Genomic DNA, 24027 nt, shown 5'->3' with positions numbered 1-24027 from the left:
ATCCTCAGATCCGCAGTGTTATATAAGATACTTAGGTGCTGCAGCTCATTAATAATTTTGTGCATAGGACTGCAGCCCAGCCCCATATACTTGCCCTCCATTCACACAGAAAAGTGTCACTGTCGTTTTTTTTTTTTTTGCACAAATCAATAGTCTAGGAAATTTTAGAAACTTTGTAATTGGGTTAATTAGGCAAATATGCCATTATCTGCATTCAAACAGACTTTTCCCAGGTCCCACCCTTCCTCCTCTCTCTCATTCACTGCTCATTATCAGGACATCTCGACTCTTTTACATCAGACGAGCCCTGTGTAACCTATGGAGAGGGGAGGGGGGAGGAGCGAGGAGGGAGATTAGTTGGCAGCAGAGAGCAGAGAACAAAGGATTACACGGTGGGACCTGTGTGAAAGCCGATATTCAGAGGTCAGAGAGGTTAGTGCTGACTTCAGAGGAGATAGCCCGGTGATGTAACTGTAAATTAACTCTTTGTTTTCCTGTTTTGGTGCTTCATCTCCCTCCACACCTCTCCTCTCCATAGACAACAATGAAGACAGGGGGGAGAGCTTCAAACTGCTTTTTCATGATAAAAATGCTTTTTTTTCCCGGCTAATAAACCCAATTATAAAGTTTCTTAAAATCGCCTGTACTATTGATTTCTGCAAAAAAATAAATAAATAAAAAATAAACGACAGTGACACTTTAAAGGACTGGTTCACCTTTCTTTAAGACCAGCACCGACCATAATGTTCTTGTGTATCTTAGAAATCTACCATCATATCAGATTACAGGAAAACACCTGTATTGTATTATAGTAAGAGAATGTTATTCTGTCTATAACAATAGCATTGTAGTGATCGACCAATAACTAAAAATGTCTATAAGCAAATCCCATAGGACACATACGTACTCTATGCGCATTCTGCTCAGTTGTGAATGGCAACATAATCTCCCTGGTTGGGCGCCTTGTACACCAGCCACACTATACCTGCAGTGACTACAGGTGCGCACATTTCAAGGTTACTGCTGTCTTATCTGCAATAGATATGTTGTGTACACACGGCTTATAAATGCTCAGGCAGCTACTGTAATACTAGCGGAAACTTACAGTTCTTAATCCAGAGAGGTAAGAGATTTATATCAAGTGTCAATGTTCATGCAGAAAACAATAAAAACATTCATGAATGATAATTATTAGTCTTCAGAGTGTAATGCGTCTTCTAGCAATAGTCGTCATAAGCCCCGGCCATTGTATCCACCTGACCGAAGCATTGCAGTAGTCAGATTGGTCATTCTCTCCCATTCTGGTCTGTATGCTTGATACTACTGGATATGTATCTCCTTAGTGTTTATTACTCTGTGTAGTTTGTGTGTTTATTGGCCATTACATCACTTAAACATTTAGAATATTTGACATCTAGATGTAACAGAGCTAAGCTGGTCATGTATAGGAGAAATGAGTATCTTAATTCAGCAGAATGAGGCCTGGAAAGAAGCAGAAAGAGTTAAAGTATCTGTCTATCTATCTATCTATCTATCTATCTATCTCCTATCTATCTATCTATCTATCTATCTCCTATCTATCTATCTATCTATCTATCTATCTATCTCCTATCTATCTACCTATCTATCTATCTATCTATCTATCTCCTATCTATCTATCTATCTATCTATCTATCTCCTATCTATCTATCTATCTATCTATCTATCTATCTATCTCCTATCTATCTATCTATCTATCTATCTATCTCCTATCTATCTATCTATCTATCTATCTATCTATCTATCTATCTATTATCTATCTGTCTATCTATCTATGTCTATCTATCTATTATCTATCTATCTATCTATCTATCTATCTATTATCTATCTCTCTATCTGTCTATCTATTATCTATCTGTCTATCTATCTATGTCTATCTATCTATTATCTATCTATCTATCTATCTATCTATCTATCTATCTATCTATCTCCTATCTATCTATCTATCTATCTATCTATCTATCTATCTATCTATCTATTATCTATCTGTCTATCTATCTATGTCTATCTATCTATTATCTATCTATCTATCTATCTATCTATCTATCTATCTATCTATCTATTATCTATCTCTCTATCTGTCTATCTATTATCTATCTGTCTATCTATCTATGTCTATCTATCTATTATCTATCTATCTATCTATCTATCTATCTATCTATCTATCTATCTATCTCTCTATCTATCCATCATATCTCTTCTTTGTCTCCCCTCTTTTCTCTGTATCTCTCTTCTCTCCTTTCACTACCCTTTTTCTATCCTTACATTTTCTCTTCTCTCTTTCTCTCTATTTCTCTGTCTCTTTCTCTCTCTCTTCTCCTCTTTTTGTTCTCTCTCTTTTTTCCTCTCTCTTCTCTTTTTCTTTTCTCTCTCTCTTCTCTTTTTCTTCTCTCTTTCTCTGTCTTCTTTTTTTCTTCTCTCCTCTTCTCCCTCTTCCCCTCTCTCTGTTTCTCTCACTTCTCTCTTCTCTCTCCTTTCTCTTTCCATCTCTCTCTTTCTTTTTCTCTCTCTGTTTCCCTCACATCTCTCTTTCTTCTCTCTCTCTCATCTCTCTTTCTTCTTTCTTTTCTCTCTCTCTCTCTCTGTTTCTCTCACTTCTCTCTTTCTTCTTTCTTCTTTCTCACTTCTCTCTCTCTCTCTCTCTCTCTTTCTCCCTCTCATTCCTTACATATAATAGGTATGGATTTGGTGCCATTATAGGATTTATTGACAGCCTGTATACCCAGAAGCTATGCACTGGGGCAGTCCTGAAATCCAGTTTATAAGACCATTATCTTTCACCTTGGGAGTCGCCATTTCAAGGAGATTGTAGATTTTATGGCAGGAGATATTTACTATTTGCCCAACCGTATGGCGGCATCTACATTCTCCCGTTCTCCTGGGTGCACTGTAGGTGGCTGCACGGAGTCTCTTGTAATATAGTTTTAAATAATAGAATGTGATGAAGGACTGAAAGTTGAAAGCTGAATTTAGTGCTGAGCGTGCGCTGCCATTAGTGTTCGTGCGATGCTGCTGCTTTCCTGCTAACAGCTTGCGGAGTCCCCAGATACATATGAAGAGCATGTTGGTAGCAATAAATTAGCCAGTTAATTATTGTACTCATTTAATATCCTGCGTCTGCAGGTGTTTATATAAATGGACAAGGTGTTGTATTATAGCTGCGGCTGTGCAGTCAACGCTGGAGAACTTTACCGCTAAAATTACTTGTGTACATTGCAGCATTGCAGTGAAAGCGTTGTAGGTGGAAGCCCTGTACAGGAGCCATCACAATACAACATGCAGAAGCTTAATAGTCTACAACCTTAACTCCAAGCAAAGTACAATTCTCAGCATGCCCCCAAGCCTGTACAACAGCAGGAGTCACCCAAATAATTTGATGGATAACTACATGACAATTTACATGATGCAGATGCTTAGCATAGTACAAAGAGAAAGGAAAGAGTACCTGGATTATTATAGCTGCTGATGCCATGACATGCACTGTTTATGAAATCCACAGGGAATCCTCCGTGTATTTACAGCTGATAAGACTTAGAGGGGGATTCCAGAGAGTATTATTTTCTACATAATTCTGAACAAGCTGCTGTAAAAGAAAAAAAAACAATACTCACCTTCCCTGCTCCGTTCTCACAGAGCCTGGTCCTGCTGCATTTCCTGGTGTTGGGGATGACACAAGGATTTGCCTGCTCAGTGGCCATAGCTGTGACCCACCTCAGCCAGAGATAGGACGAGCCGACAAGTCTTAGTGCTAATACCAACCCTAGCAGGAGCTATGCATGGGAGAGGTAGTGGGGAGTGGGAACGGTGAGTATAGTTTTTTTTTTCTATCTATTTAGCAGAATTATTTAGAGAAAAACTCTGAAGCAGATAACATCCACGTGCCTCAGGATTTTTCTGCATGAAAATAGATCTGCGGTGCCAGCTTTAAAATCTACAGCATATTTTCAGTTGTGGATCTTCATAGCAGATTTTACCGCATTCTGGATATTCAGGTGAATTCTTGAGTGAATCTGTATAAAAATGTGTTACCTGTAGATTTTGCTCCAGATGAGCTGCACATTTGCAGTAGAAATCTGTGGTGTGTGGACTATGGGGCGTATTACACTGCCCGATTAACACGGTAAGCGGGTGTGGATCATGCTCGCCTATTAAACGGCTAGATTATCATGCAGCAAGGGCTACATGGGTATCATTAGCGGTGTCAGTAAAGCAGTATTTTACATAGAAAGTAATAAAGATTATACTTACCTGTCCAGGATCCCCCGATGTCCTGCTCCCTGTTTCCCGCTCACCACAGACGTCATTGAATCTCTGTGCAGTGATAGACCACTCAGCCAAACACTGGCCAAAACGAGACTGTATAGCGGCCAGTGATTGGCTGAGCAGCCTGTCACTTCAGAGAAGGCTTTAGAAGCCTCAGTGGTGGCTGCGGTGAGCGGGGAACATGGAGCAGGACACTGGGGAGCCTGGACAGGTAAGTATAATCTTTATTATTTATTCTACACTGTCATCAGCCTTCAGCCGCATATCACTATTACATGTAACAATGCGCGGCCGATGATTTTTAAATGTGCTAAAATCAGCCAATGGTCGGCTCTTTGGCTGATCGTCGTCATTAATACATGGAGTGATATCTGCCCAAATCAGCCTAATTCAGCAGATTATTGGTCTGTGTAATAGGGTTCTTAGGGGCTTATAAAATGACCCAGCACCACACAGTAAATGAGTGCTGATCTCACAGATAGGCATTTGTTTACAGACCCTCGATATGGTATGAGCATCAGGGAGAGCGGGCAGCACAACAATCCCTGGATCATTAGTGTTGCCCTTTGCTGCAATCGGCCATTGGCCACACTTTACATAGGGAGACAGCTGATGATTTATTCTACGTATAAGAACAACCTGAATGGGCTGGTCACTGGTTGTGAAATTACCTTTGCAGTCATGAATCTTTGTTTAGGATAAATACTTTTATAATAGTATAAATACCCCACGATCTGTAGCCTTCCATTGTAGTTGTCTATGAGAGCATAAACAACTACAAGGGCTCCCAGTGTTCACGTCCTGCTCTCTTCCCGCTCCCCTCCTATTATATTCCTATGACTTCGCCCGATTCCTAACAAAGCCTTCTTTGTCTCTGTTTATTTAACTGTCCAGTGTGTCACTTCATGTGCATAAAATTGGTAACAAGCTGTCAGGATGAGATCCGTCAAACAAGCTAAAAACCCACATTTAATTCACTGTGATAAAATAAATACCCAACTTGTGAACCTTCTCATCCTTTATGGCTTTTGACATCTTTTATGCTTTCGCTTTCTCTCCCTTCTTCTTCTCATTCAGTTTACACAGATTCTGCATTATTCCAGTTTAACCAACAGATACACAATATAAATGTATTGTGGGAGATATGCCAGTGGATGATACTATACATTACCATGAAAGGCAATTTGATTACCATCAGTCTTTTGTTTTTACTGTTTTCACCTTAAAGTGACACTGTCACCCCCTATTTGCATTTTGACTGCTCTCCACAGGTGTATAGGGTAAATGTTACAGTTTTCATTACTTATTTTATATCAGACCTCATGGTGCTTGTTCTGGTAAAAAGTCGTTTTTATCACCTGTGGATTGGTATATGTGGGCAGGGCCTCACGGCCTATGTGCCACATCGCTCCGCCCCTAGCGTCACTTAGCTCCGCCCCATCTGTGATGTCATTGCCACATAGGCCACGCCCCTTCAGCAGCCATTGGAAGGGCCAGCCTAAAGCTCTAGGCCCCACCCCCCCTAGATTGTCCCACACCAATTGACCGTTGAGGGGCGGGGCCTATGTGGCGATGACGTCACGGATGGGGCAGGGCTAGGGGCGGAGCGATGTAGCACATAGGCTGCGAGGCCCCGTCCACATTTACCAATCCACAGGTGATAAAAACGACTTTTTTACTCGAACAAGCATCATGAGGTGTGATAACAAAAAACTGTGTGTGAGCTTTTCGCTTTGTCTCCCCCTCCTCCCCCCTCCCTTCTGAGACATCTGACATAAACAAGTCCCTATCTGCAACTTTGTAATGCCAGGAGGGATAATCACAGTGATTTCATCAGAAATTTGACCTCAGGTTACCCTCACAGCATTACAAAGAAGCTACAAAGTTACAGATACAGCCTGTCAGTGACTTGTTTACATCATCCATCTCAGAAGAGAGGGGGAGGAGGGGGATATGAAGAGAAAAGTTTACACACAGGTTTTTTTTGCATCTTAAGCAGAAAGCAGCAGCTCAGAACTGGGAGAAAGATACTGAATAGATAATGACAAGCATGGAAGGAATTGTTAGTCTCACCATGGGCAACAACGTATGAAAATGTATGTTTGAGTGGAATACTCCTTTAAATACTTTGGTTAAGTGCAGGGATGGAGAACCTTCGTTCTTCCAGCTGTTGTAAAACTGCAATTCCCATAATTTTTGAACAGCCGAAGTTTTTGTTTTGCTTGTCCAGGCATCATGGGAACTGTAGTTTTGCAACAGCTTGAGAGCCAAAGCTTCCCCATCCCTTGTTGTGCTTTGTGCATACATCGATATTTAGTTATTTCAGGAAACTATAGTTGGAAATAGTTTTTCCTACATTGATTGATCCACATGCCTTGGCTAAGTGTTGCAGTAAAGCCATCATGTCTACCTTCAGACAACTTTAAATCAAACAATAGAAAATTGGTAAAGTTGCAGGAGGAAATCTTCAATAGAGATCGATTAATCATATCTAATAGTGGATTTTTAATGCCTTGACCATAGACATGTAGTCTCTAGACTTCATCCGCCTTTTATCCAGCTTCGTCTGGATTTGTTAGATTGCATTTCATTTAAAGGGGTTGTCTGGCCACACTAACTTAACCAATTCCCCCCAGCCGCTATTCTAACAGTGCCTGTTCCTGCTCCGGGTGCCCATCTCCATACAAAGGAAATGCCCTTTTTGGGGCACTGGACCAGGCACCTTTAAAAAATGGCAGCGGGATGGGTGGTCGGTGGATGGATGGTGGTACTGTACAAGATCCACTTGTACTTTATTAGTCTTATAATTAAATTATTTGATAATAATTAACATGAACTTAATAAGAAGCACAATTGTTTGTCCAAACCCAACCATGCAGCATTTGAATACCAGTGGCTGAAGTTGGCTGCAGCCCTATGGAGTGCTGGAAAACATGGATACAACTCTACTAGTTTCCTAATGACACAAACCCTTTAGGCCAGTGCACTATATACCAAGACCAGAGTGAGAAATATCAGTCTTGATAAATTCCTGTAATAATTTGTTATTCAGTATTTTCGTGCAAAGCCAGGAGTGGGTTGAAAAATACTAATCTTTTAATTATAGTTTAAGGCTATGTTCCCACAACATCCTTTTTTAGGTGAAAAATGGCAGTTTTTTTTTTAAATATCATGATGTAGGAACATAGCCTTATGCCATATTCCCACTGCGTAAGTTTCGTAACAATCACGTCCGTTGTAACAACGACCGTGATTGCTACGGAACTTACGTAGTGGTCAATAGACAATATTGTCTTGGGTTGGTTGTCGAGGCAGCAAATCATTAGATAAAAGTTCTGCTAGTGATTTCCATATGTTCCATCAGGAGTTTAGCAATAAAGTTCTAAGCAGTCGCTTATCTTAAGGAAGCTTATAATATTATAATCTTGGTCCAATATAGAGTATTGGATATTGCATTTACCTTTTTCCTCAACAATTTTTTCTTGAAATTAGATTTATTTTTAAATATTGGTGCCAATATTGATGAGGTCTTCTCTATATTGTATATTTTATGTGCCAGACCCTATGAAAATTTTAACCCTTAAGTTCTCCCTCCAGCAGTAGTTCATAGTATGGCGCCCATATCTCTATGTCATTGTATCCCCCTGGTATTGACCATAGCAAAGAGATACTACAAAGCTCTGATGGTGTATTACATGGTTACCCATTAATTTTAATGGTGCCATGTAATACTAGTGAAGCAGGATCCAGCACATTCCAGCTACTTGAGTCGGAACGTGTCTACCAGAGAAGCCTCTTCTCAAGACGAGGACAGGTGGGACAAGCCGCCCTTTAAATAATAGAATAACCAATTTGTTTTTTTTTCCCCATTGAAACTGACTTGTAATCTAAAACTGTGCTCTTACTCATTCCCGTTCACATCTTCGCATGCAAAGTAGTGGCTTGTTTATGCCAGTTATTTATTACTCCTTGGTGCATTGCAGCGGACTGTATATCCCTGCAGACTTCAGAATATGGCCAAATTGGTTTATCCAACCAAATGGCTTTAAACTGCAGTTTTGACTGCCGGTCCTACTCATAATACAAGCCAAAAAGCCTCACTCCCCATGAACAGAAGAGGTTCTGTGCCTTCTGAATGTTGTCCAGGCTTTTATGCACACCTGGAAACTCCTTGACATTGAATCTTGCATTTCCATAACGTCTATAAAGGATTTTATTGATAACCAAAAAAAAAAGAAATCTGTCATCCATTTTCTTAAGTGGGGAAGTCTTATTGTTCCAGCACATCAAGAAAATGACATTGTATGGTTCTTTTATAATGAGATTTAACAGACCTGAACTTAAACTGCATGAGAACAACATTGTTTTACTAGAATCTAATAAATGCTTCACTGTGGGGCCTTATTGGGCAACCTAATGGTAATGGCAGAGTCAAGTTTCCTGCTGCCTAAAATGGAAAATATTAGATAAGATGTAGTGAAGTAGTGATGAGCAGGTCTTCTTCAGGACTGTTAACTCGTAGACACTGCTCATATTGGAACATATCCTATACTACATGCTCCTCTTTATCCTTGTTTCCTTACCATATCCTGTACTACATGCTCCTCTGTATCCTTGTATCCTTACCATATGCTGTACTACATGCTCCTCTGTATCCTTGTATCCTTACCATATCCCGTACTACATGCTCCTCTGTATCCTTACTATATGCTGTACTTCATGTCCCCCTGTATCCTTACCATATCCTGTACTACATGCTCCTCTGTATCCTTGTTTCCTTACTATATGCTGTACTACATGCCCTCTGTATCCTTACTATATGCTGTACTTCATGTCCCCCTGTATCCTTACCATATGCTGTGCTACATGCCCCCCTGTATCCTTACTATATGCTGTACTACATGCCCCCTGTATCCTTACTATATGCTGTGCTACATGCCCCCTGTATCCTTACTATATGCTGTACTACATGCCCCCTGTATGCTTACCATATCATGTACTACATGCCCCCCTGTATCCTTAACATATCCTGTACTACATGCCCCCCTGTATCCTTAACATATCCTCTAGTACATGCTCCCCTGTATCCTGGTTGTCAATAAATACAGATAAAAATCACTTACATCCACATATTCAGGATCATTTCCTTTTAATTGCATCGTAACCTATAGTCTTATCATTGAACACAGAGGACTGAAGATCAATAGGGTCTAATAGATTATTAATGAATCATCCCATAAGGAATAGACCCCAGTGACAAGTGAGCGGCTCCAAAGTCACCTCCAAATGGGTTTTTCTCTCCGCTGGACCTTTGATGCTCCGTTGTATTAGGAGCTATTAATGTGTCAGAGCGACATGGCTCTTCCTCTTAGAACATTTTGCAAAATACTATAAATGACGGGAGTAATTCAGTTTGCTATCTGTGAATAAATAAGACTGTGAGATATTCATGCCTGGACTCTGTGGTCTGTATGCTGAGCCTGTACTATGGTCGTGCTGTGCAAGTCAAACATATGATAGCAAACACAATATACAATAGTGATTTCAATGCGTTTTATATATATGGCCTCATTTTGGCCTCGTGCACAAGGACTTATATAAAGACTCAAAGACCTGGGAAACTGGTAAAATCCACAGATATAAATAACCTAAGATCACACTTTGTTCCTTAGGTTGGCTTCATATTATTTGGGTCTACAACTATTATTAGAACTCATAGACAGATCCATTACAATGATATATTAAAACCTGTGCAGAAAAAAAGCTGAGCAGTCACCTTTAGAAACCATACAGATTTATTCTATTACTTTCAAGAGGTGAAATAGACAAAACTGTCTATGTTCACACACACTAAAGCTATAAAATGCCTGTAAAACACGGTTTTCATGGTTAGTTCATGAGTAGAAATGACGGGGAGTTGAGCATGCTTGAGTCAGATCGTCCGGCATTTTAATACCAGTGGTTGACAAAGTTGGATGCAGCCCTAGGGAGTCCTGGAAAACATGGATACTGCCATAGACCATAGGCCGAATGTCAGGAACTCACCTGACCTGGCTCCTGCGGCGTCTTCCCCGGCCTCTGCTCCGGCGGCCGGCTCGAGAACGCGCCGGAGCTCCGCCCGCCGGAGCTCCGTGACGTCACGGAGACCCGACGGCGTCCCTAGTAACCGGGGACGCCGCGGTCTCACGTGACAGTCGGTCAGCTGGCCGGCCAGTACAGCTGATGCGGCTTCGTGCAGGCTGAGTGGCAGATCGCTCTGCCACTAGGTCTGCAGCACCGCAGCTGCAGTGATTGCTGGATCAGGAGACCGGACCAATCAGTGTCTGGTCCGGGCTCCTGGTCCAGTATAAAGTAATGTGAAAGCCAGCTGGTATTTGCTGGCTATTAGTCATTCTGATCCCAGCTCCCCTTGTCCTTCTCCTGCGTATCCCGTCCTAATCCCTTCTGCCTGACTGCTCGTGTTCTGACCTCTGCCTGACCTCCGACTATCCCTTGTGTTCCGACTTTGTACTGCGTTGCCTGTGTGGTTTGACCCGGCTTGTTCGACTATTCTTTATTGTGTTTGTCTGTCCGTGCTGTTCTGTGTTTCACTTATGCAGAGTAGGGAACGCCTTCGTGGTTGTCCGCGACCGTTTAGGGTCGGCCGAGGCAATTAGGCAGGGTCAGTGGTGGGTTCAGATTCAGGGCCCACTGTCTCTGTCCTGTCTGTTCTAGCCTATCCTGACACCGTATCTATATTTTCCAGCACTCCCTTGGGCTGCGTCCAACCAACAGCCCTATTACATGGAGTCCAATTCGGACGATTATTGCTCCGTGTTATAGAGACAATGATCCGCTCATAAAACAATTAGCGGCTGATCATTTCTTTAGATCCAAACCTAAAATCATCATCCGCTGACCACACATCGCTACATGTTATAGCAATGCGTGGCCGACGGCTAAAGATTGAATAAACTGTTCATACATTACCTGTCCACGCTCCTCTTCTTCTCTGGCCCTCTGCTTGCTTCCCGGCCCTGTGCGCTGCAGCTTCTCTGAGCTGACAGGCTGCTCAGCCAACAACTGGCCAGGATGGCCGCAGCCAGGAAGCAACCAGGGGGCAGGAAAAGACCAGGATTGTGGACAGGTAATGTATGAACAGTAAAGGGCAAGGGCTGCATGGATATTGTTAACGATGTCCGTGCAGCCCTTGCTAAATTATAATCGGCTAAATTGTAATAGGCTCAGAAATCAAGCGCCGATCTAGCAGATCGACGTTCGTTTACATTATTGATCGGCCCATCTAATAGGACCCTAAGTTAGCCACCGGTAGGGCTGGGCAATATACTGCAAAAATACCGATACCGTCTCTGGCGGTTAACCAACCTCAACTTTGCCAGGACGGTATTTGCGGTTTATCTCCCAGGCCTGCTCCCAAACCCCACGCCCGTCCCGCCCAATCCAGTCAGAGCATTCCCCCCTCATCCGCCCCATCAGATCAAGAGCATGTCCTGTCAGAGTGTGCGTTCCCCAATCACCGGTCCAGTCAGAGCACTCCTCCTTCACACCCGTCCTATCCTGTCCCATCAGAGGGTGCGGCCCCTAATCACCAGTCCCAAGAGAGCGCTCTCCCCCCACACCCGTCCTGTCCTGTCAGAGCGCGCGCCCTTCAATCACCGGTCCAGTCAGAGCACTCCTCCTTCACACCCGTCCTATCCTGTCCCATCAGAGGGTGCGGCCCCTAATCACCAGTCCCAAGAGAGCGCTCTCCTCCCACACCCGTCCTGTCCTGTCAGAGCGCGCGCCCTTCAATCACCGGTCCAGTCAGAGCACTCCTCCTTCACACCCGTCCTTTCCTGTCCCATCAGAGGGCGCGGCCCCTAATCACCAGTCCCAAGAGAGCGCTCTCCCCCCACACCCGTCCTGTCCTGTCAGAGAGCGTGTTCCCCAATCACCGGTCCAGTCAGAGCACTCCTCCCCCACACACCGGTCCTGTCCCATTAGACTGAGGCTACATGTGCAATATTGATTTAGGCCAATATCGACCAGCCCTCGCCACCGGTATTCAAATGCAGAGCGATCCAACTTGAGCATTCACGAGTCACGCTCGTGGGCTGCCCGGGTGATTGTTAGATCGTCCGGGCAGCCACTGGCAGGCGGCAGCAGTTGTTTTGTGCAATAGGGCCTTAATGGGGGGGGGGGATTTATCAAACTGGTGTAAAGTAGAATTCTCTTTGTTGCCCCTAGCAACCAATCAGATTCCACCTTTCATTTTTCAAAGAATCTGTGAGGAATTAAAAGAGGAATCTGATTGGTTGCTAGGGGCGACTGAGCCAATTTTACTTTACACCAGTTTGATAAATCTTCCCCTAAGTCCCTGACTGACAAAAACTTTTCTCTATGACATCAAGTTCTTCCTACAGACAGGTATGCTAAGAAGTTGAAGGCTTCATCCACACAGTGGGTCCACCGTGGCTCTGATAATAATAGAAGCCAAATCAGTTATAAAGGATCCATGGTGTAAAAGATACTAGGAGACCCTGATGTATCCTATATTAGCTGTCCAACAGAATAGATGTGAAACCTGGGCCTAAGGCCTAACAGTTATTGTCCTAAAAAACAACTTTTAAACTTGCAGCCCTGTGTCAAATTGGCGTGGCCTAGAATGTCTATGCCCTAGGCCTACGATCCTCTCTCTGCCCTCTTCATCACTAGGAATGCCCCCAGGCAGCATTTCTCCTATTCATCACTTGTCTGAACACTGCACATGTGTTGGATCGTTAAGGCCCATGTGTAGTGTTCAAACAATTGATGAATAGGAGAAGTCCTGTCTGGGGCATTCCTAATGGTGAAGAGGGTGGGGAGGAGGGACAGAGAGGCAGTGCAAGCCTAGGGCAAAGACACTCTAGGCCATGCCAATTTGACACAGGGCTGCAAGTTTAAAAGTTGTTTTTTAGGACAATAACTGCATCACCTGCCGAGTGGACCCCAGGACAGATCTTGGAATAAAAACAGCTATTCAAAGGAATAAGCGGTTTGGGGGGGCAGATTGTGGGTACAAAGTCGCTTTAAAAGGGTATTCCATATTTCAGTGCTTGGAAATATTTAGTAGTCCCATAGAGATTGTGTGGTGCAGTGGTCACTGTATTTAATCTCAGTGGCGGATTATAATGTGGGTGGTTTGGGCGGCCGCCCGAGGCTCTGGGGGGGCCCCATGCCGCCCACATTATTACTGTGCATGAGGTTACACAGCAGCACATCACTTTCAGGGGCCCAGTGGGCCCTTGAGTGATGTGCTGCTGTGGCGCGCTGTCCCTGGAGTCCGCGCTCCCCCCCCCCCAAATACCATGGGAACTCCCCCTCCATCGCGGCACTTAGCTCTCCTGTGGACGCTGTGGCTGTACACTGCTCCAGGTGGGTGGGACGCAGCGCAGCGTTCAGAGGAAGCTGGTGATCAGTGGCGTCGCTAGGCCTAGCCCCGTAAGTAATTTGCCGCCGCCACCCACCAGCATCGGATGGGCAGCAGCCGCGGCCTCTGACCCCTGGCCCGACCCACAACATACATTGGCCGCCTTTAGTGAGCGATACCTGTGGGCGCAGCGCCAGTGCTGTCACCTGTGCCTTGTACGCGTGCGCCACAGCCGTCCGCCATGGCGCCAAGCTCTTGCCCAGCCCAGCCTCGCTCCTGGAAGTCTTCCTGCAAGCTCCTCATTTCAATGCTTAACTATTGTCAGTCATATAGTATGAAATGCTGATGTCATAACACTAATATAATTTCATGTCCTGTAAACATGACATTAAAAAAGGAAAAAAATATTTCCGCTGTGTATCTTGAATGACGGTGTTCATTATCTCTAATGTTTTACACTTTTAGGAACAATAGCTACAATCTTGTACGTGACTGTAGACACCACAGTGGCCTATACAAACAATGAGGTGTTATCTGCAGGGACGGCCAGCCCGCTGACACCAAGGATTATTTAGTCTCTGGCTTCCCCGTCACTAGATACACACAGACAAATTTCTGCTAATATGGCAGTGAGAACCACGAAACACTATCACATTACAGTACCTTCACCCACTACTGAAATATTTATTCTTTCTTTGTAGAGAGTATAATGTTGCCGTTCTGCTTTGATTTTAGAGAGATAAAGTTTAGTAAGTGAACCTGGCAGGTCTGTGGTTATTATACTGTCAATGAGGTGGCTGCATACAAAGAGTCTTTCATCATCATCAAAACTGCTAAATTTACTTTAAGGCTATGTTCACATTACGTGAACATCCGGCCGTTCCGTGACCCCGGCCAGGTCACGGAATGGACGGTCTTAGCCCAGATCGTTCCGGCTGCGGAGATCTGATGTGGGCGCATCAGTGCGCACCCGCATCAGAGCTTCCCATGGCACACAGTGATGCGAGCGGCCGGAGCCGCTCGCGTCACTGTGTGGACTGACAGGTCTTTCTGCAGCCGTAATTCACTGAATTCCGGCTGCAGAAAACTGACCTGTCAGTTTTTTCCGGTGCCGCAAGGGATCCCGGCCGGAGCGTATACGATGTGTGTACGCTCCGGCCAGGATCCCATTGAACATAAGGCATTGTCCACACCGCAAAACTACGGCCGTAGTTCTGCAGCGAGAACTACGGCCGTAGTTTTACATAGTGTGAACATAGCCTAAAGGTGTTATCCAGTGAAATCTTTTTCTTTCAAATCAACTGGTGTCAGAAAGTTGTATAGATTTCTAATTTACTTCTATTTAAAAATCTCAAGTCTTTCATTACTTATCAGCTGCTGTATGTCCTGCAGGAAGTGGTGTATTCTTTCCAGTCTGACACAGTGCTCTCTGCCGCCACCTCTACCCATGTCAGGAACTGTCCAGAGTAGTAGCAGGTCCCCATAGAAAACCTCTCCTGCTCTCCAGACTGGAAATAATATCGCTTTCAGCAGGACATACAGAGGCTGATTGAGATTTTTTTTTTATAGAAGTAAATTACAAATCTCTGGCAGTTTCTGACATCAGTTGATTAAAAAGATTTACAGCGGCCTATACAACAATAAGGTGTTATCTGCCGGGATGGCTAAACTGCTAAACTGCTGACAACAAGGATTATTTAGCCTTTGGACTAAAGTATTGGCAGAGAATATTATATAGTTATAAGCAGGAGAGGTTTTCTATTGGGATTTGCTTCGTGCTTTGGACAATTTCTGACATGGACAGAGGTGGCAGCAGAGAGCTCTGTGTCAGTTTGGAAATAATACACCACTTCCTGCAGGACATACAGCAGCTGAAAAGTACTGGTCTGAAAACTTGTTGGTCTGAAAACCTTTTTTTGCCAGGGTACCCCTTTAACTAACACAAGACATAGGGACATCAACATATACTCACGTTATAGCCATCTTTAAGTGACGCAAAGCTCTAGAAGATTCCGTTCAGCCTCATGGAGAAGGGCTGTCTCCCCAGTTTTACCAGATTTTTGAATACACTTTTGACTATTATGTAAGCATGGGAATGGATCACTGCATAAGCATAAAGATTTACCCTTGAGGAGAAACCTGTATGGCAACCCCTATGGAAGCTGTAAGGGCAACCATGGTGACTGTCACAGTGTTTGCAGAAAAAAAATGATGTCATGAAGAAACGTCTCCATGGAATTTTTAAGGCGTTTTTAGAAAGAAAAAAAAAGATGACTCAATGAAGTATCGGTAGTCTATTGCTTATTTTCAGGTGAACAATACAAAAATGTTTTCCTGTAACACATCATTTTTACTATAGTGAAACCTCTTCACACGAAAAAGTGGTGGTCATGCATAACATGGTGTGATGTTTTTTTTTTTTAACTGTCTTTAAGGGAAAAAAAAACTTACAGTGTCCTCATGGGAGCATATCCCACCACTCACTAAATTAAAGGGGTTATCCAGTGCTACAAAAACATGGCCACTTTTCCCCCCTCTCGTCTCCAGATTGGGTGGGGTTTCAATCTCAGTCCCATTAAAGTAAATGGAGCTTAAATGCAAACCACACCTGAACTGGAGACAAGAGAGGGGGGAAAAGTGGCCATGTTTTTGTAGCACTGGATAACCCCTTTAAAAACATATAGCAGTCCATACCATCTAAGGCTATGTTCACACTACGTATTAGACACACAAAATAGACCTGTCAATTATTTTCTGCAGCATCAGAGAACACCGGCTGTAGTGTATACACTATGGCCGTTGTTCCATACATTCCTCACTGACATTAAACAATGGTCGTTCTTGCAATCTGCAACGGCCGTTGTTTATTAAAAGAATACAGTGTGAGAACGTGGCCTTGACCTGCATTTTTCTATGGTGAGCGCCGTGATTCTTTGCCACTATTGTCTAGATTCTCCTACCGACATGCAGAGTGGCGTCTTCTTCCTATACTACATAACATCTAAGACATCCTGTAGGTTGATTAAAAGGGTTGTCCAGCGAAAATCTTTTTCTTTTAAATCAACTGATATCAGAAAGTTATATAGATTTGTAATTTAGTTCTATTAAAAAAATCTCAAGTCTTCCCATACTTATCAGCTGCTGTATGTCCTGCAGGAAATGTTGTTTTATTTTCAGTCTGACACACTGCTCTCTGCTGACATCTCTGGCTGAGACAGGAACTCTGTCTCGGTTTTCTATGAATCCCCATAGAAAATCTCTCCTGCTCTGGACAGTTCCTGTCTCGGCCAGAGATGTCAGCAGAGAGCACTGTGTCAGACATTTCCTGCATAACAGACAGCAGCTAATAAGTATGGGAAGACTTAAGATTTTTTAATAGAAGTACATTACAAATCTATATAACTTTCTGATACCAGTTGATTTGAAAGAAAAAGATTTTCACTTTTAAGCTTTTAAGTTTCTGAACGTCTCTATATCAGTTGTCCCCCTAACCATCGATATAGCTTTGTTGTAGACAAAGTCATGTTAGATTTTACTTTATCACTATTTGCCATGCTGATACATGTAGATGCCTGTTAATTCTAGTAATGTATTCTGGGCACTCTGACCCCCGGTGCCTGGCACACGGAGGGGCAATAATTGGCTTCATTCTATGAATTTAGTAGCCTGCATATTAACGTGGTATCAGTCTGTCTCCTGCTGTGTGCTGATATGCCTTGTGCTGGAACAGCAGGGTAGGGCCTCTATGTATCAGCACTGTGTCTTACATAGATAATGTGCAAAATCTTCCCATCTCCTGCTGTGTGCCTCGCCATTCGCCAGACAAACATATTTACTGCTTGAGAGCGGCAAGTGTTCCGATGTGCAAAGAATATTAGGTATGAATGGGCTCTTCTTCCCGTTATGGCGCTGACTTAAGAACCCCCCAATATGTCACATGATGTGGTGTCTGTATATGTTCTCCCTATACAAATAGTCTTGATGACTCCGTTTTATAGTTATGCTACTTCCCACATTCTGCTCATTCTTTTTTTTTTTTCATATTAGAAACCAACCATGTTTTCCATTCTATGCACTAATGTGGGGGGGATAGGGGAGGGGGGATGGCCCTGTCTAGACTTTTCTCTCTCAGTTCATATGTATTGGTTTAGCATATTGCAAACCTGACGTCTATTTTACTTTAAGGACCAGGGAAGAAATCTGAGGCTTAAAGAAGTCAACAGAGGTTGTGATTGCAAGCAGTTTTGCAATATACTCTCTTTATTTTCTTTGTTTTTCTTTTAAAGGGAACCCGTTGCCATAAAAATGCTACCTAATCTATCAGCATTGTGTTATAGAGCAGAAGTAGCTGAGCGGATTGATATATATCTTTATGGGAAAAGATTCAGTATAATTTGTAATTTATTGATTGAAATCTCTGATGTTTCCATGCTGAAGAGTCCAGTCCATTGAGTGACACCGCCCACTGGACTCCTTAACACAGAATAATCAGGGATTTCAATCAACAAGTTACAAGTTATACTGAATCTTTTCCAATAAAGTTATATATCAATCTGCTCGGTTCTTCCCGCTCTATAACATGATAATAATAAACTAGGTAGCATTGTCTTGGTGACAGATTCCCTTTAAGTTTTCTATGTTTAAATCAACACTATACATACGGCCATTAGATGTCTCCCTTCCTGTCAAACTGTGCTCCATGCTCCCTTCGTGCTGATATTCGGTCTTTTCTCTGTTCAAAAAAAGAGACCAAACACAGGAAGTATATAATAATAATAATAATAATAATAATATTTATTTGTATAGCGCCAACAGATTCCGCATTGCTACTTGTAATCACACCCCTGTTGATTTATTTAAAAACATTTTTTAGTGACATACGCTTTAAAGTCATATTCTTGTCATGGATTTCCTGCAGTGATCTCCATATTCCTGTAAGGATTAGCCCCATGTCAATCAGTAGGACCAATCCCCGGTGTCCCTTAATCTTTAGCATATAATATAAATTGTTGTTGCGTAAACTGTATTCACATATATGGTGATGTGGACTATGAACAGATTTGAAGCAGATTTCAGCGTGTCAGATCTGACATACATATATATGTGAATACATAATGATGAGTGAATGAGTAACTTTAGAAATATAGTGTGTGGGAAGCATCAGAGTACAGCATGTAGGTGATGGGACAGCGTGTGTGTGTATATATATATTAATATACATATATATATATATATATATATATATATATATATATATATATATATGTATGTATTATATTTGAAGACTATAACATACCTTTTAGCCTATTTTTTTTTTTAGCATCAAGGAGTGGGGGCTCATACACACTTCCTTGTAGTGCTGGATTATTGCAGTATAATGCAGAAGCTGAACCTGCAGTAATGCGGAGCTGTGACTACAATTCCACACTGATGTTTCCCACGCGCTATACTTCCAAAGTTACTCACTCATCATCATCATTATGTATTCACAAATCAAGCCTGTATTACAATAGGTGCCAGTCCAAGTGCTTCTGCCCCCCCCCCCCCCCGTTCTCCCTGTAGTGGGAGTACCAGCTGATTGGCAGCAGTGTGGGGTGTCTGTCCTGTGGATAGGCTATCAGTTTCTTTTTTTGAAAAGCCCTCTTTAAAGGGGTTGTCCAGTGAAAATATTTTTCTTTCAAATCAACTGATATCCGAAAGTTATATAGATTTGTAGTTTACTTCTATTAAAAAATCTCAAGTCTTCCCATACTTATCAGCTGCTGTATGTGCTGCAGGAAATGTTTTATTTTCACTCTGACACAGTGCTTTCTGCTGACATCCCTGGCCGAGACAGGAACTCTGTCTCGGTTTTCTATGAATCCCCATAGAAAACCTTTCCTGCTCTGGACAGTTCCTGTCTTGGCCAGAGATGTCAGCAGAGAGCACAGTGTCAGACTGAAAATAAAACATTTCCGACATTTAGTAGCTAATAAGTATTGGAAGACTGGAAGAAAAATTTTTTAATAGAAGTAAATTATAAATCTATATAACTTTTTAACACTAGTTGATCTGAAAGAAAAAGATTTTCGCTGGACAACCCCTTTAAGTTTTTGTTATTTTAGAAAAACCATATAATCTGATCTTCCCATGCACCATATGGCAATATACACACACGTAGGATTTTGGTCAGTATTTTTAGCTAAAACCAGGAGTGAAGCCAACAAAGAAAAACTATACCGTAAAAAAGGTTTACACCTTTGTGTTTCCATCCACCCTCTGACCAAAATAATATGTGCAATCATAGCTTAAAGGTGAGCCTACATGTTGCAGAACTGTCACATTTGAATTGTAAGGCAATATTCTCACCTGAGATAATATCAATAATAATAATAATAATAAACCTAGACCAGATTGCCCCCCCCCCCAATAGATGTAATGAGGCTATTTATTTAACAATAAATGTTAATTGTTAATGATAGATATGTTTATAGCCCAGTTTTCTGGGTCAGTCACTTTGATAAGAATAATGTTCAGGCTGAATGCCATATCTGCAGAGCTCCCTATGGCCACAGTAATGTTATAGCTGCATGCAGATAAAGGGGCTGTGAGCTGCGACGAGTAGAATTAGTGAATACACCCAAACATGTCTTATATAACCATTGATGTATATTGTAGTATGTGATAAGGTTTTTGGATTCGCAGTAACGTGTTTAGGATGTTATGCGAAGGATTTGAATAAATATTTGCAAAAATATTCTAATTTCGGAAAACAGAGACTAATGCTGCGTTTACACGTAACGATTATCGTGCGAATTTGCGTGATAACGGTCGAATTCGAACGATAATCCTACGTGTAAACACAGCGAACGATCGAATGACGCACGATAAATCGTACATTTTGATCTTTCATCAGGTCATCAAATCGTCGTTCATCGTACGCAAAAAATTTGCAAATCGTTCCGTGTGAACAGTCGTTTGCCGATTTAACCAATGTGTGAGATAGGCTTAAACGATCGCAAAACGATCGCAGTGCGAATTTTCGTACGATATATCGTACCATCTAAACGCTGATCGTTATAAAAAAAAAAAATCGTAAATCCGACATCGCTAATCGTACGATAATAATAATAATATAGTAATAATCGTTACGTGTAAACGCAGCATAAGGTGTCTAAATCAAGGTGACAATACAAAAGCCATAGCATAGCCCAGAGTTCCTATCTGTATACCCTGACAGCCATGCAAAACCTGGGGGGGCACAGGGTAAACATAGCCTGACGTGCAAGGTGTCATTATATTCTTATTATTGGTACTACATCACTCACTTTGTGCACTCACATTGAAGAAAAATAGAAGTCTGCCAGGATTACATTAGCTTCCTATCCATCTTTATAACCTAAAACAAGTCCGATCATTCCAGCATTTCTATTACATCAGATACACTTCATGGTCTCTGAATTGTAATCAGGGGATTTCAGTGGATATGACGTTCTACGGCTTATCATGCATCATGTAATAATAACTTCCCTCTGTATAGGTGACCTTTGTGTCATTGGCAGCTGGACCAGTGGAATAATGGTGATATATGCCAGATCATTTACTCATAGGATAGGAGTCACATACAATCTAATGAAGAATATGAATGCTGATTTATGAGGATGAAAAAGAGGAGATGGACGAAAATTCAGTAGCATATAATGATTGGTGTGACTGATATGGATTACCACAGATAGCTATGGAAGGCAGTGTTACTGCAGTCATAGTGTATGTATTGTCATACTATTCGAGTATGTTTACATGTGGCTGAAACATTGCTGTGGATATAGACTCAGCTAAATTTGCAGGAGTTATCCAGAATTAGCAAAATTTTTCTTGCAAAAATAGCACCACCCTTAAGCTCAGGTTGTGTGCGGTATTACAAAGTAGCTCCATTTACTGAGCTGCAATACCAAACTCAATCTGAGGATAAGAGTGGCGCTGTTTCTGAAATAAAGCAGCTCCGATTGTTTGATTTTGGATGACCCCTTTAAGCATCACACAGGAAGAAAGTGGCCATGTTTTTCTAAACCCAAATAATCCCTTTAATTGGGAAACTCCACAACATGCCCTTATACAAAGTTGTGACTTAACAGCTACCAGTGTATAGGGCACCTGTATATAAGAAAGACACGGCTGAACTGGAGGGGGTGCAGAGAAGGGCAACCAAGGTCATTAGGGAATGGGTGGGTTAGGGCCCTATTCCACCGGACGATTATCGTTCAGATTATCGTAAAATCGTTCGAATCTAAACGATAATCGTTCGGTTGAAATGCAGTTAACAATTAATGACCAAACGAGAAATCGTTGATCGCTTTATAAGACCTGGACCTACTTTTATTGTTGCTCGTTCGCAAAACGTTCGCAAATCGTTCGCATTTAATAAGACATCGTTCGGTCGTTCGCAATAGATACGAACGCAATAGCGAAGAAAATACTATCGCAATTACGATCATAAGTAACGATTATCGTTCCATGGAAATGAGTGAACGTTTTCAGGTCATTCGCAATAGCGGCCGTTTGAGATCGTTAATCGTTAACGATTATGCAAACGATAATCGTCCGGTGGAATAGGGCCCTTACAGTACCAGGACAGGTTATTAAAGGACAACTACCACGAAAAATTTTTTTAGCTTATTTAACACACATTACAAAGTTATATAACTTTGTAATGTGGTTAAATACCCGGTCTGGCCCCCTTCCCCCACTTTCGGACCCCCGACCCCCCCCGCCCGGAAGTTAAAGAATATATACATTACCTATTACGATCGTCAGAGTCCTCTTCTCCCGGGCGGCATCTGGTGACTACGACGTCAGAGCTGGGGGGCGGTCCGGGTCTTCTTCCTCCTCAGCGTCTTCATAGAGAGTGAATGGGACGGAAAAGGCTGCTGGTGCACATGCGCACCAGCAGCCTTTTCATTAGCTGGAGCCCGTCACATGGCTTCCAGCTTCGTTAGCCCTGATTGGCTGAGGTTGCTGGAAGCCATGTGATGCGCTCCAGCCAATGAAAAGGCTGCCGGTGCGCAAGCGCACTGGCAGCCTTTTCCATCCCCAGGACCCGGAAATCAGAGACATCGCTGGACGGCGGACGGCGGTGACGGTGAGGCGGACGGCGGGCGAATGGAGTGGCGATCGTCACCGGAGGGATGGTGAGTATGGTGTCTGTGTGTGTCTGTGTTTTTTTTTGGGGGGGGGGGGTCCCGCGGGAGTTGTCCTTTAAGCTTGGGGTTATTTACACTAGAAAAAGACGTCTTAGGGGCGATCTGATCACAATGTACAAATATATGAATGGACAGTACAGAGATCTTTGTAGTGGTCTCCACTCCTAGGTCTGTAACCATGACAAGGGGGCATCCTCTACGTCTAGAGGAAAGAAGATTTCACCACCAGCAGAGACGCGGATTCTTTACTGTAAGAGCAGTGAGACTATGGAACTCTCTGCCACATCATGTTGTCATGGCTAATGCCTGGATGCTTTCCCTCCATAAATATAGTATTACAAGTTATGGGCACTAGATTTCTGGTGATAGGACGCTAATTCAGGGATTATTCTGATTGCCATTGGAGTTGGGAAGGAATTTTCTGCCCTGTGATGGGGCAATTGTCATCTGCTTCATAAAGGTTTTTGCCTTCCTCTGGATCAACACAGTAGAGTTATAGGTTGAACTTGATGGACTCTTGTCTTTTTTTCAACCTTATTAAAGGGGTAATGCGGCGCTAAGAAATTATTCACAAAATAACACACATTACAAAGTTATACAACTTTGTAATGTATGTTATGCATTTGAATGGCCCCCTTCCCCATGTTCCCCGATCCCCGCCCGGGGACCCGGAAGTGTAGTGCATTATACATACCTGATACGTGTCGACCCCCGTCCGCCGTCTTCTGACAGTGATGTATTCTTCAGGAGGCCGGCCGACCCGCTCCTTCCGTCCCTCATGCCGGCCCCCCTCTGCCGCGTCATAACTATGCTCAGCCGCAATTGGCTGAGCACAGTAATGCTTAGCCAATTGCGGCTGAGCACAGTTATAACGCGGCAGGGACGGGAGGGACGGCAGGAGCGGGTCGGCCAGCCTCCCGAAGATTACATCACTGTCAGAAGACGGCGGACAGGGGTCGACACGTATCAGGTATGTATAATGCACTACACGTCCGGGTCCACGGGCGGGGGTCGGGGAACACGGGGAAGGGGGCCATTCACATACATAACATACATTACAAAGTTGTATAACTTTGTAATGTGTGTTACTTTGTGAATAATTTCTTAGCGCCGCACTACCCCTTTAACTATGTAAGTGTAGTGTATTCTTATATTGTT

General features: G+C 42.8%; 1 protein-coding gene across 2 annotated transcripts in view; it reads left to right on the top strand.

The window, feature by feature from the left end:
• Nucleotides 1-24027, top strand: part of LOC138783127 (carbonic anhydrase 2-like) — a 41970-nt gene that overhangs the window by 3598 nt on the left and 14345 nt on the right. The window lies entirely within an intron of this gene.

The sequence above is a fragment of the Dendropsophus ebraccatus genome, chromosome 2 (assembly GCF_027789765.1).
Source record: "Dendropsophus ebraccatus isolate aDenEbr1 chromosome 2, aDenEbr1.pat, whole genome shotgun sequence".
In the NCBI taxonomy this organism is placed as follows: Eukaryota; Metazoa; Chordata; class Amphibia; order Anura; family Hylidae; genus Dendropsophus; species Dendropsophus ebraccatus.
The sequence above is the reverse complement of the archived record's forward strand: the minus strand, read 5'-3'. Positions and strand labels throughout refer to the sequence as shown.